At 32.8% G+C, this 11,579-nt stretch overlaps 1 non-coding gene across 1 annotated transcript; it reads left to right on the top strand.

Annotated features, from left to right (window-relative positions):
- Positions 1–5,314: 5,314 nt before the first annotated feature.
- Positions 5,315–5,386, top strand: Trnaw-cca (transfer RNA tryptophan (anticodon CCA)). The gene has a single exon. It is a non-coding gene; the product is annotated as a tRNA-Trp (tRNA).
- The last annotated feature ends 6,193 nt before the right edge of the window (positions 5,387–11,579 follow it).

Below are 11,579 nucleotides of genomic sequence, written 5' to 3'. Positions count from 1 at the left end.
AGTCGGATGTGAAGTTTAACCACAGGTTTAACAAGGTGAAATATTACAAGACAGGTGCAAAATATTTATGGAGAAAATAATCTCAAATACATATTTTATAAATTCAAATATCTATCAATCTCCTCATACAACTGTAAATAAATTAAAGAATAAATCTGCTTAGCTTATGGGTATACATGAGGCAATTCCTCAAAATTGAACACCCGCGTAGCTGAAAAATAGGCCAGGGAAGATCCGGGTGGCGTAGCACTGGCCCTTTAAAATCACGAGCTTTGAATTCAAGTCTTTTCACATTTTTACAACTATTCATCACTTCACGGGAGGTATAAATACAAAATGCACTTAATTTTCAATAAAATTTAATCCAACCAGTAATTTTTCAACTTGGAAAAAACAAAATTTAAATTTCCGTCACCGTAAAATTTTTCCGTCCACACTCGACCAAAGCTTGCTTCGACTCTATTTTTCATGAAATATCTACCTTTTAGCATAGCTTAGCTTAGCTTAGCTTGATTGACTACTCACATCCACCTTGAATCATTTAACCCGAAATGCTCCTTAAGATATCTGGATGAAGAATTTATAAGTATTATAGTATACTCTGTGATTGATTTTTTAATTTGGTTTAAATACAAGTCAATACATTTCGGATTCCAAGTTCGCAGGCGTGGCTCAGTAGAACAAGTTCCACATCACCAATGGTTGCTACTCCGTAATTGACCGAGGCCATCAATTTTGCTCAGAGGTCAAATGAACGGAACCTGGGATTGGCTACACATTCACAATGCACAAAACTGATGCTCTCTCTTTAAACATCAATAACGGCGCCGGCCACGTCCTAGTAGTCAATTGATAGGAAAGAAAAAATGAGAAAGGGATGAAAGAACAACTTTGTGCTCAAGGACCGAGGTCACCTCTGCATCCTTACAAAAAAATTTTGTAGGGAATGTGGGGGAAAGGAAATAATAAGGAAACACTTTTGACTAGTGTTATACTGATAGCTTTTTCTCCTGAAATATAATTTATATTTATTAAAACATTTTAACCAGGTAAGAAACAACATGTTTGAAAGGTGATAATGACTAAAACACATTAGAAGTCAATCTATCAAGTTGATTTCCATTTTCATATCTCTAATTGTTGTTGTTCAATTATATAAAAATTTCGAAATGATATTCAAACTGGTGTTCTAAATCATATTTTTGTAGGAATTTAAAAACCAAGACAAAGATCTACCGTTTAACATGATTAAGGCAAATACTGTAAATATTGTACATAATTAATTAAATAATTGATACTAGTTCACGCCACCACCTGCGGTAATTCTAATATTATTTCGTAGTGTAACTTAAGATTAAAATTAGTTGCTAATTTAGGTAATAAATCACGCACATGAGATAGCAGTTTGTTACTGTCCAAATGAAATTTATTAGAAATCAATTTTTATACCATTCCATTCCGGTGTTCAGGTCCTGCTGGGGCGTAGTTTTTCATGAAATATCTACCTTTTCAATAAAAACTCATCCTTGATTTGATATCTGGTTGCTAGAATATAGAGGAAAATAAGAATAATTGTATTAATCTATTCAAAGTTCGTGAAATAAAGTCTCACCTTGCATCAGCGTACGAAAACAAACGAACTCCAATTTGACAACTCGATTGCTGATTTTACAGCAAACTAGCACAATTGATGGAAAGTCCAGTAATTTAAAAACCGATTGCTGATTTTTCAGCAAAAAAGACAAAAACACAACCGAATGCTGAAAAACCCAGCAATAAGAAACTCGATTGCTAGTTTCTAGCAAAAATTAGGATTGCTGAACGTTTTCTACATTTTTTTTTTGCTGGAAATGGAGGCAAAAATTTACTGTGAACTGTGCAATATTTTAACAATATAATTATCAAAAGCAAGGGACACATGAAAAACAGTTCTTTGAGATTTGTCGCCTCGAAATTTGAGGAACGAGCTCTTTTAGAAAAATCTTTAGATTCCTTTAATAAAAAGTTGAGTGAATGGTCGAGATAAAGGATTTCAAAATAAATCTGATAAAAAAGTAATCCCTCAAAGCCAAATCAGTTGAAGTGACTTTGACCCATTTCGGACATTGTGAGTTGTCTGATTTTTTAATACATAGATGTGAAGTCAACGATTTTAGTAATCTGTAAACATCAATTTTAATATTTAAAGATAGAAAAAATATGTTTATGGAAATATGAAGTGTCGTTGAATAAAGGTTGAGTTATTAGAAATCAACATTGAGTGCATAAAGCATGAAAAAACAGAACGGAAAGCAATTAATTAGAGCACAGAAATTACTAAAATTAATAGTTCAACGTAAATATCCTCTTAATTCGCAAAAACAACAAATCATATTAAAAGACAGTCCAAGTTTTTACTCAATGAACGTGTTCAATTTCATATGGAAATTTGTATGGAAGAAGACTTTTTTGCATAAAATATACAGGAAATTCAAAAAAGCTTAAAATGAACTTTGTTTTTGATTAGATATTGATTTAACCTATTCGTAACCTTCATTGTTTGCCAACATGAGAAGAAGCTAAGTATTTCACGAAAAAAATATAACCATTTCAAAATAAAAAATTGGAATCCATTGATTTTATTTTCGTTCTACGGATAAGCAGCTTTCAAATTAGCAATCAAAAACACTAAAATTTTTATTTTATTTTTTTTCGTACGACATCGAATATCATTTCTGGAGTACAAGTTAGGTTTAGTTTTTGTTGATATGAAATGTATTGCAAGAACCGAAAAAAATTTTAAAAAAATTTTCAAAACTGTTTTGTTTAAGTTTTATAAACTTTCAGTTCATTTGCGGTGATTTTTGAATGTATATTTTTATTTCCCAGTAAAAAAAAAAATTAAGTCATTCCGTGCAACAATGGGTAAGGGGACAACGATTAGCAAAATATCCATGTGCAAATTTGTCATTTGATGTTTTTTAATGTGATATTTATCTGATAACGTTTTTAATTTCCTGAAGCTTGACCTATAAAACAGCTCAAAATTTTTAAATTGATCGTAGTTTTGACAAATTTATCAGATTGTCCTCTTTCGGCACAAAAACAGTGTATTTGACTTTCTATCAATCAACCACAGTTTTTGGGTGTTGGCACGATTCCAGGACCAACCAAGACCAAGAATCAACTTTGTTGGACCTATTGAAGTACAATGTAGGGATAACGATCGCATTTATAGGCCGTCTTCAACCAGTTCCATCCATCGTATCAATCGTTATGAAACATTGACATAGATCGTCAGCCTCCTCAAGTTCTCGACATCATTTTTTCAATTTTTTCTTCTGTTTTAAATCCGGAAAGTACAGGCGAGACTTGTGAACCAAAACTGCTGGCTGGATACCTACCAGGTGCCCGCAAAAGAGTTTGTTTTGCTGTCCATCACGATTTTTTTCAGAATATATCCCCGCAAGCGGTCCTAATATTTTGCGCACGGTTTGAGCACCGTATTTTGATAATTTTTGCAGTGGGCAGTTTTTATACATCTAGAAATGAAATAAGACCTGTTTATAAGTCAGCTAGATAAACCAGTCAGAAAATTTTACCTTTTTTTACACTTCCTGCAAAGAAATTTTCGGATTCCGCTTGATAAAACCTCTCACATTCCTTAACTTCATGGAATTAAGCATCTCCACTTTTATTCAAATTTTAGCTCACTAATTTTTTGGTCCCCCCGATCTTGTCCAACAAAATATTGTAAGTAAGTTTTTGTATTGAACGGTATCTCCAAAACCGCTTGGCAGATTATGTCGAAATTTTGCACACAAAACCATTACATTATTAGGTAGCTTCGCTGAAAATTTTAACAATTTCCATCCAAGCATTCAAAAGTCAATCACAAAACAAAGTGTTGCATTTTATTCGAGTAAATTCTGTATGTTCTTGAATAGTGTTACAGTTCACTGATCCGTGTCAACTTTCCCCACGAAAATGGCCCCGATGCCAAGTATCCTTATAAGGGAATTAGAAACTAATAAATTTGTTTGAAATTTTGCTGAAAAACACTGATTGCTGGCTCCACCTTCCAAATGAACCTTGCATCGAACTATTTCAGCTATCAATTCAGCGCTATTGAATCAATTTCACATGATTGCTTATTTATCCTAAATATTGATGCTGGCTGAACCAAGTTTGAGGTCACCATACATCAGAGACATAAATAAAACAACTATTTATGTGAGGTTTTAAAAATCAATCTCATATTCAAATCAACTTTCGATCGGTTTATTTGAAATTTACAGTTGAAAAATCTTGCACCTTTGATTTAACCTCACAGGATGGCTGATTCATCTTAGTTATCGTTCCTGATAGAACAAATTTTTAAATCAATAAAATAAGTGATATGGAATAATAAACAATGTAAATTTGTTTAACAACTTGATTTTTATTTTTAAGCAGGGAGGTAAATTGAGCAGACCCAAATTGAGCTAAATTAAATCAGCAACATTAAAAATTTTATATATTTTTATAATTCAAGGAGTTTAAGTTCAATCAAAAAAGTGATAAATTTAAAAAAAATCAAAGTTTTGCTCCAGATGTAAATTAAGATAAGATTCAAGTTTACTAAACTTAAGTCAAAATCGATGGCTTTAGCACCTCTCTCCCTCTGATTCTGAGGGCTTCAATTTTATTATAATCTTTTTATCAATCACATCATATCTGTAAAACCTTGAAGTGATGTTTTATGTTTTAAAATTCTAAAATTACCTTCATAAAAAAAATCTCATGAATGCAATTTCGACCGTATTTTTTACATGAATCCTGAAGTTTTTATTGTGTTGCTGCTCTTTCTTCGTGACTAAAACTGATTTCTCTACAATCAAATAATAAACTCTATAGGTCAGTTCTGAGTAGAATAATCTCTGCTCAACACCTAAAGTGTTACAAAAAAGCAACCCTTTCCAAAATATTCAAAAATAATGAAAAAAGTGATCAAAGTTCCCTCCATTTCACGGTACTTTGTTTTCAAACGCTCGCTGGTTCAGTTATCTATTTTTCGATTAGTTATGCACTCAACTAAATTTCAGCTTAATTCTCTGATGTTGCAATATGCAGTGAGTGAGCATCAGAAATTTATGACCTTATCTTGTGACCTTTTTTTGTTCACTGCCAACAGCAAATTCGTTGGACCTTGCCAGTTCGTGGCTTTTTTATTTTCGCCTTTCATCAATGGCTGAGCTTGCGGGTGACGGGCGGTTTCTCGATTATTGATTTGCTATTTTTAATCAATTGCGACCATGGCATGCGTCCGACTTCGTTGAACTTCTTAGCACCGAATGACTCCGTGGCGCAACGGTAGCGCGTCTGACTCCAGATCAGAAGGTTGCGTGTTCAAATCACGTCGGGGTCAAAGCAATTTATGTTTTTTTTTGTAATTATTAAAATTGTGAATTTATCACATCATAGGATAAAAAAAAACAGATAAGTTCCTCTTTAACATGAAATAAAGTGGAAAACCGATGTGCAAGTTGAATTTCCCTGTATGAAAATCAAAACGTTGAATGTGATGTTGTTATCGTTAATAGTCAATTTGTTCAACAACAAAAGGCATCTTAAATCTTTCCGAAGTAGGTAATGAATATTTTACATGAAGGCAGCTGTTGTGCCAGGGCGGTTAAGAAAATGTTATGACAATTTTGATACTGTCTTGCCCATATCGTTAAGGATAAGAAACTATCAAATTAACATTTTTTTTTTTTTTTGTTTCGATTATAGTCGTTTTACCATCTTTATGGCATTCGCGACTTTATCAACGTTGCAGTTGGCGGATCGTTATTGAAAAACTGATCCGGTACAACTGTGTTCGATGTTTACTCTTGGGCTCGAACTCGCGGATATCGGCTCAGGAGACAACAGACATGCCAACTGAGCTAATCAAATTAACATCTTTATGGGGAATAGTTTCCAGTTTCGAGTTTTATTGTAGAACCCTATTGAATTTTGCAACAGTCTATATACTTTTAATGTCTCACAATCGCATTTCGGCAAACCCTGCCAGTCCGTTCGGTTTGGTTTGCTTTGGGTCTAACGAGCTGTGTAATCATCAGCAAAACGAAGATCGGAATGTTGAGGACCGATTCTGAAGTTTTAAATAAGAAGGAATCGATCCGGAATTCTGGAGATATTCGACAAATGCTGGGTCGATATTAGCTTCATTTGATAGTCATGACAATACCAGGGCAATAGTCACCATCACCGATTTTCCGAAACTCATTTAGTTAGAGAGGTTGCATTGGTATTTCCGCATCATGTTAGCCATTTGCCTTTCCATTTTCATTTCTCCCCCAGCATTCCTATCGAGTGGATTTTTCTACCAGATGGAATGGAAAAAGGGTTGAAATTCCCATTTCTAGCTATGTGCAACAAAGCTCTATGTCTGGAAAAGTACAATCATTTCAACTGACTGGTTGCAGGCTGTCTCTTTCTGTGAACTTCTTAGGAAAACTGGGGCTATAGCTTGTTAACAACCTATTCGACATATGTAAAATAAAGTACCAGTTGATTTAAGCTTATCTCTCTGCCAGCAGCAGTAAAACGTCTGGCCGTCGTCTTCGAGTGCTTTTCCTTGGAACAGTTACTACTTACATTCTTGGGAGCATAAATAAGGAAAAGGAAATTTATCCTATACATCCTCACCATTTCGACTGCCGTTTGGCTGTTGTTTTGGCGCTTTCTATTAGAATGTCTGTCATTTGCTAGGCTAGAAAGTTTCAGAAGTAGTAAAATTGCAACAACAGATTTTCGGCTCAGACCTCGTCAATCTTGATGAGATGTACATTGTACATATAACAGTAGTTGACATGTGAGTAGTTACTATATGAGTAGCCTGTTATCTGTTTCTATGAAATAAACATGTCTTCAACGTTGGAACGAGCTCTATAAACGCCTTGGATATAATGATGTCTGCTAAAATAACTTTTATAAAAAATCTTCCTGAATTAGACTTTATTATAAGCGAAACTAGTTAAATAAATCAGGAACAATTAACAATTTTATTTTTTTATTCATTTAGAAAAATAAAAAAAAAATAATAATAATAAGTTTAGAGTTTACTTTGCATAAAAATTCATTGGAATATTAAAATTTGAGTTTTTGGCGAAACCTAACACAAGCATAGCATTTTTGTACAGGTCAGAAATCAGAATAAATTTTTGAAGATTTAAATTGATTTGGAAATAAAATATCTAAATAAATAATATCTAAAACTAAATCTTTCCATAAAAAAAAATCAAGAATCAATTTCTGATCGGACAGATCAGTTTTATTACAAATTCCATATTATGGAACTCTGATTATTAAATCCAAAATTGGGGAAGGGATGTTTAAGATCTTGGATCCTAGGATTGGTATGAGAAATTAACCAACATTCGAATTAAACCTTCTAAAGCTCAACCCTAACTACAGACGGAGTTTACAAATATTGGCATTGAAACAAAGCCAATTATATTGTCAAAAACTACAGCTGCGAGATGCTGAAAAACATGGAGATACTGGAAATTAGAGATGTACCGAATATTCGGTCGGCCGAATATCGCCAAAAACCCGTTAAGCCGAATATTCGGCTCATCGAATAGTTGAGCTAGCCCAAGTAACACAGATCAAGCTAACTAACATTTCGATGTTTTATTATGGTTTTATTATGGCTTTTTTGTGCAGCTCGTTTTATGATGGTTTTATTATGGTCATGCAAAATGCTTATATTCTTGAATCGACCATCTGTTTTCAGATAGTTTTGAAAACGCTCATAAATCTTCCATTAAACATACTGTTTTAGTTATTTAGAAAGAGTTAGGAATGCTATGTTTAAACTATGATAAAACACAAACTTAGAAGTTTGCTCCAAGCTTTCTTTTGCATGTTCTATAATAGCGCTGGGTGCCTGATTATTAAACCGCCATAAAACTTAGTGACAGTTCTCGATCAAGATGTCAAAACAGGACACGCTTAGATTAGATAGCACATATTTGAATTGGAATTCCCGTTTTTACACATTTTTGATAAGTTCTGTGTGTTGATTTTGAGTTAAAATAATAAATTGGGTATTGGGTAAAAGGGCTAAACGAGTAGTAGTCGATTTTCTCTTTTCGCTTTACTCTGAAATGCTGTAAGTCACCCAAAATCGCACAAAGCAACCACAATATAGTCCCCGATCGTTTTTGGCCCATGTCCCTAAATCAAACAAATAACAGGAACAACATAACCTTATAGTTTTCGCTTTAATAGGACTAATACAATTTAGACATATTGGCATGATAGACATAATACAATGATATAAATAGCAAATATTGCAAAAAACAAAAACTATCGACAAAACACGAAAAGTGCTAAATGCATCAAAAACATGATAAAAAATGTAGTACTAAATAAAAACAAAGTTGGGAAAAAAAATCGTTCGATTTTGACAACACAAAATGTTCGAGCGGGTTGCCAAAAACAATCAGGGCCTGGTTCTTCTAGTTTATCCCTTTCAACGAATACCAATATTGGAAAGCTTTCGTGCGGTTTTTAGTCATTTGCAGAATTTAACAGCATTTTAAAGTTCAGCGAAAGCTGCCATCTTGGATTTCGAGATGCACCTGATAGCGAAATTTGACTTCTTCTAGGTTAGCTCTTTTAGCCAATACCCATATTGTGGGGGTTTCGTGCGATTTTTAATTATTTACAGCATTTTAAGGTTCAGCGAAAGTCACCATCTTAGATTTCAAGATGATCTGATAGAGAAATTCCAGTGACTTTCAATGATTTCAATCATTTTATAGTTCAGTGGGAGCCGCAGTCTTGGATTTCAAGATGACGCCTGATAGCGAAATTTGTATTCTATTCGTTGATCCTTTTCAACTTATACCAAAAAAATCGGTTTCTTCTAGTTTAGCCCTTTCAACCAATACACGTATAGTGGTTGTTTAATGCGACTTTTTGTCATTTACAGCATTAAAAGTTCAGCGGATGCCACCATCTTGGATTCCAAGATGGCGTCTGATAGCGAAATTTAACTTCTACTCGTTTAGACCTTTCACCCAATACCAATATTGAAGGGGTTTCATGCGATTTTAAGTCATTTACAACACTTGAAAGATCAGCGGTAGCCGCCATCTTGGATTTCAAGATGGCGTCAGACAACAAAATTTAACTTCAACTCATGATTTATTCCACGGGTCCAATCCGTTTTTATTTAAAATGTCTGTCCTCATTTACTGTACTTAGAATTAACAACTCAGCCAATAGCCTAATTTTGGCTTTATTAGAGTCCAGGTGATGTTATAGAAGGCGCTTTAGCTTTAATGCTATAGTCCAAACGAAATTTTGCTGACCTTAATAAAGCTAAAATTGTTACTTGGGAACCAGTACAGCTGATGGACGACAAAACTTATGAAAAACCCTTTTTCATACGAATTCCAACCTTTAACATTTCGACTCGTGGCCAGGTCTCTCGCAGATTAAAGTAGGTATGTATTTGCTGATTGTTTTGTATAAAATTAAATGATTTGCCAAGGTTATATGGCTAACCAACAACAATTTTCTAAACGAAAACATTTGGTTTTCGCTGTTTTTAAAAGCTTTAAAAGGTTATCTTGTATGTAGACTTACAATCTAAATTAACTGATTATACTTCAAGTTCAATCTCATGATGGTTTTGCTTCGTTTTTGTCAGATTTTTCCAACAAACATTCCAGTAAAAACGCTTGTAAGTGACTCAAAAATTATCACGTTTTGTCAATTTCGGAACAGCTGTATTCACTAAATTGCCATCAGTTTCTTTTAACAGAGAATTATTGGACCGAACAGTAACAGAAACTGAAGGAGGAGGATGCAGTCTCCTAAAATACAGATTTGACGAAATAGAAGTAGGAAAAACTGTTCAATATTATGACCGAAAAAAGTGTGTGCCGGCCGATGGGAGATACCAAGAATAAAGTAGAAATATTTCTTACAAAAAACGATAAACGATTTTTTTTTAATTTTTTTTCAGGAATAATCATAAGATCACCTTCATTTCGTTCATAGAAAGTATTTCGATCAAACGAATGTTTTTTGAGATACACGCGTTCGTAACTTTCCCACTTCTAAATGAATTTTTTTATGTAAAATATCACAGCGCTTATGCAGTTACACCACTTAAACCGGTATGAAATTGCCTAATAGAAATTTATTTCAACAATCTTGCGTGAACATTCTCAAAATCATGTACAAAGTTTAATTTATGTGTTAGAAAATCTTAGAAATTGAAATTTACAAAAACTCTATCCACAGTTCAAAATTGATCTGGTGTGATAGTAACAACTTATACGGTTCATGGTTTGAAAAGGATGGTTTTTACACCACTTGTTTACATTTATTGTGGTCATGATAATAAAAAAAATTAAAAAAAAAATCCTCGTACGCAACTTATAGCTTCTAACTTCAGTTTTTTTTGACAAAAAGTGAAAAAAATTTGAGCATTCCGTAGCTGATCTACCGTCTTCTTTCTGAAGCATTTTTCCGGATTTTTTTTTCTAAAACTTTGAATAACGAAAAACTGAAGTGTAGCTGAAAATTCGAGTAACATTCGATGTCCCAAAACTATCAATTTTGAAAAAAAATCGCTTAAGAAACAAGAGAGGTGTGGCAATTTTAAACGAGGAGTGTCAAATTCACTCTCCAGGAACTCTAACGAGTAAAAATTTCAGGAACGAATGAAGATAGTGAAAATCTTTATTTTTAATGTCTATGTCACATTTTACAGTTTTATAAAAAAATGCAAATTTTTCAAAACTTCCAAATCAGTCAAAATCAGCTCTTAAATTTTTTTGTACCAGTGTGATTTTTGTTGCCTTACGCTATCAAAAATCTTTTCACAAGTATAGGGACTACTACAAACTATTTTAAATTCTATTCATTTCATACCCTTTTTGATGCAAATTTGTTACTTTTCTAAACAAATGATTAAAATTTCATTTCATCCGTTTAAGATTTAAAAAAAAAATATAATTCAGATATTTTTTTTTTTTATTTCAAAATTAAATTTAGATGTAAAAATTATTTTATGGACCAAAATTCACCATGAGAAATTAATTTTAGAATTGATAAAAACACGATATTTTCGAATCACTATTTCGGAAAATAAAAAAAAATAATAAAAAATATCAGAGTAAAGTTCATAGCTATTCAATGTTTAAAAAAAATTAACTGAAATATGTGTTTTGCGAATGTACAGTTGCAAAAAGAGAATCATTAAAATGTCTTTGTGAATACCTCTTGTTTTGATATGAAGAAGCTCAGAAAAAATAGATAATTGAAAAGTTTCTAAAGATTTTCTTCTATTCAACAAAAAGGGGATTTTTTCATTTATAAAATGACATTTATAACTAGAGATTCATTAAAGAGCTCATAAGTCAATTCTTTTAAACTTCCTGTTATACAAAATATGAAATTTACCTTTTCATCAACATTTTTACCTCAAATTTAGTTAAATGAGATCGAATTGGAGAAAAAAGGGGACCCTTTCCCCCACATCACTGTTTAAAAATGAACGTTTTTAAACTAGACATTAATGTTTTTTACTG

Source organism: Uranotaenia lowii, chromosome 3, assembly GCF_029784155.1.
Source record: "Uranotaenia lowii strain MFRU-FL chromosome 3, ASM2978415v1, whole genome shotgun sequence".
In the NCBI taxonomy this organism is placed as follows: domain Eukaryota; kingdom Metazoa; phylum Arthropoda; class Insecta; order Diptera; family Culicidae; genus Uranotaenia; species Uranotaenia lowii.
Note: the sequence above shows the minus strand (reverse complement) of the source record. Positions and strands in the feature narration are given on the sequence as shown.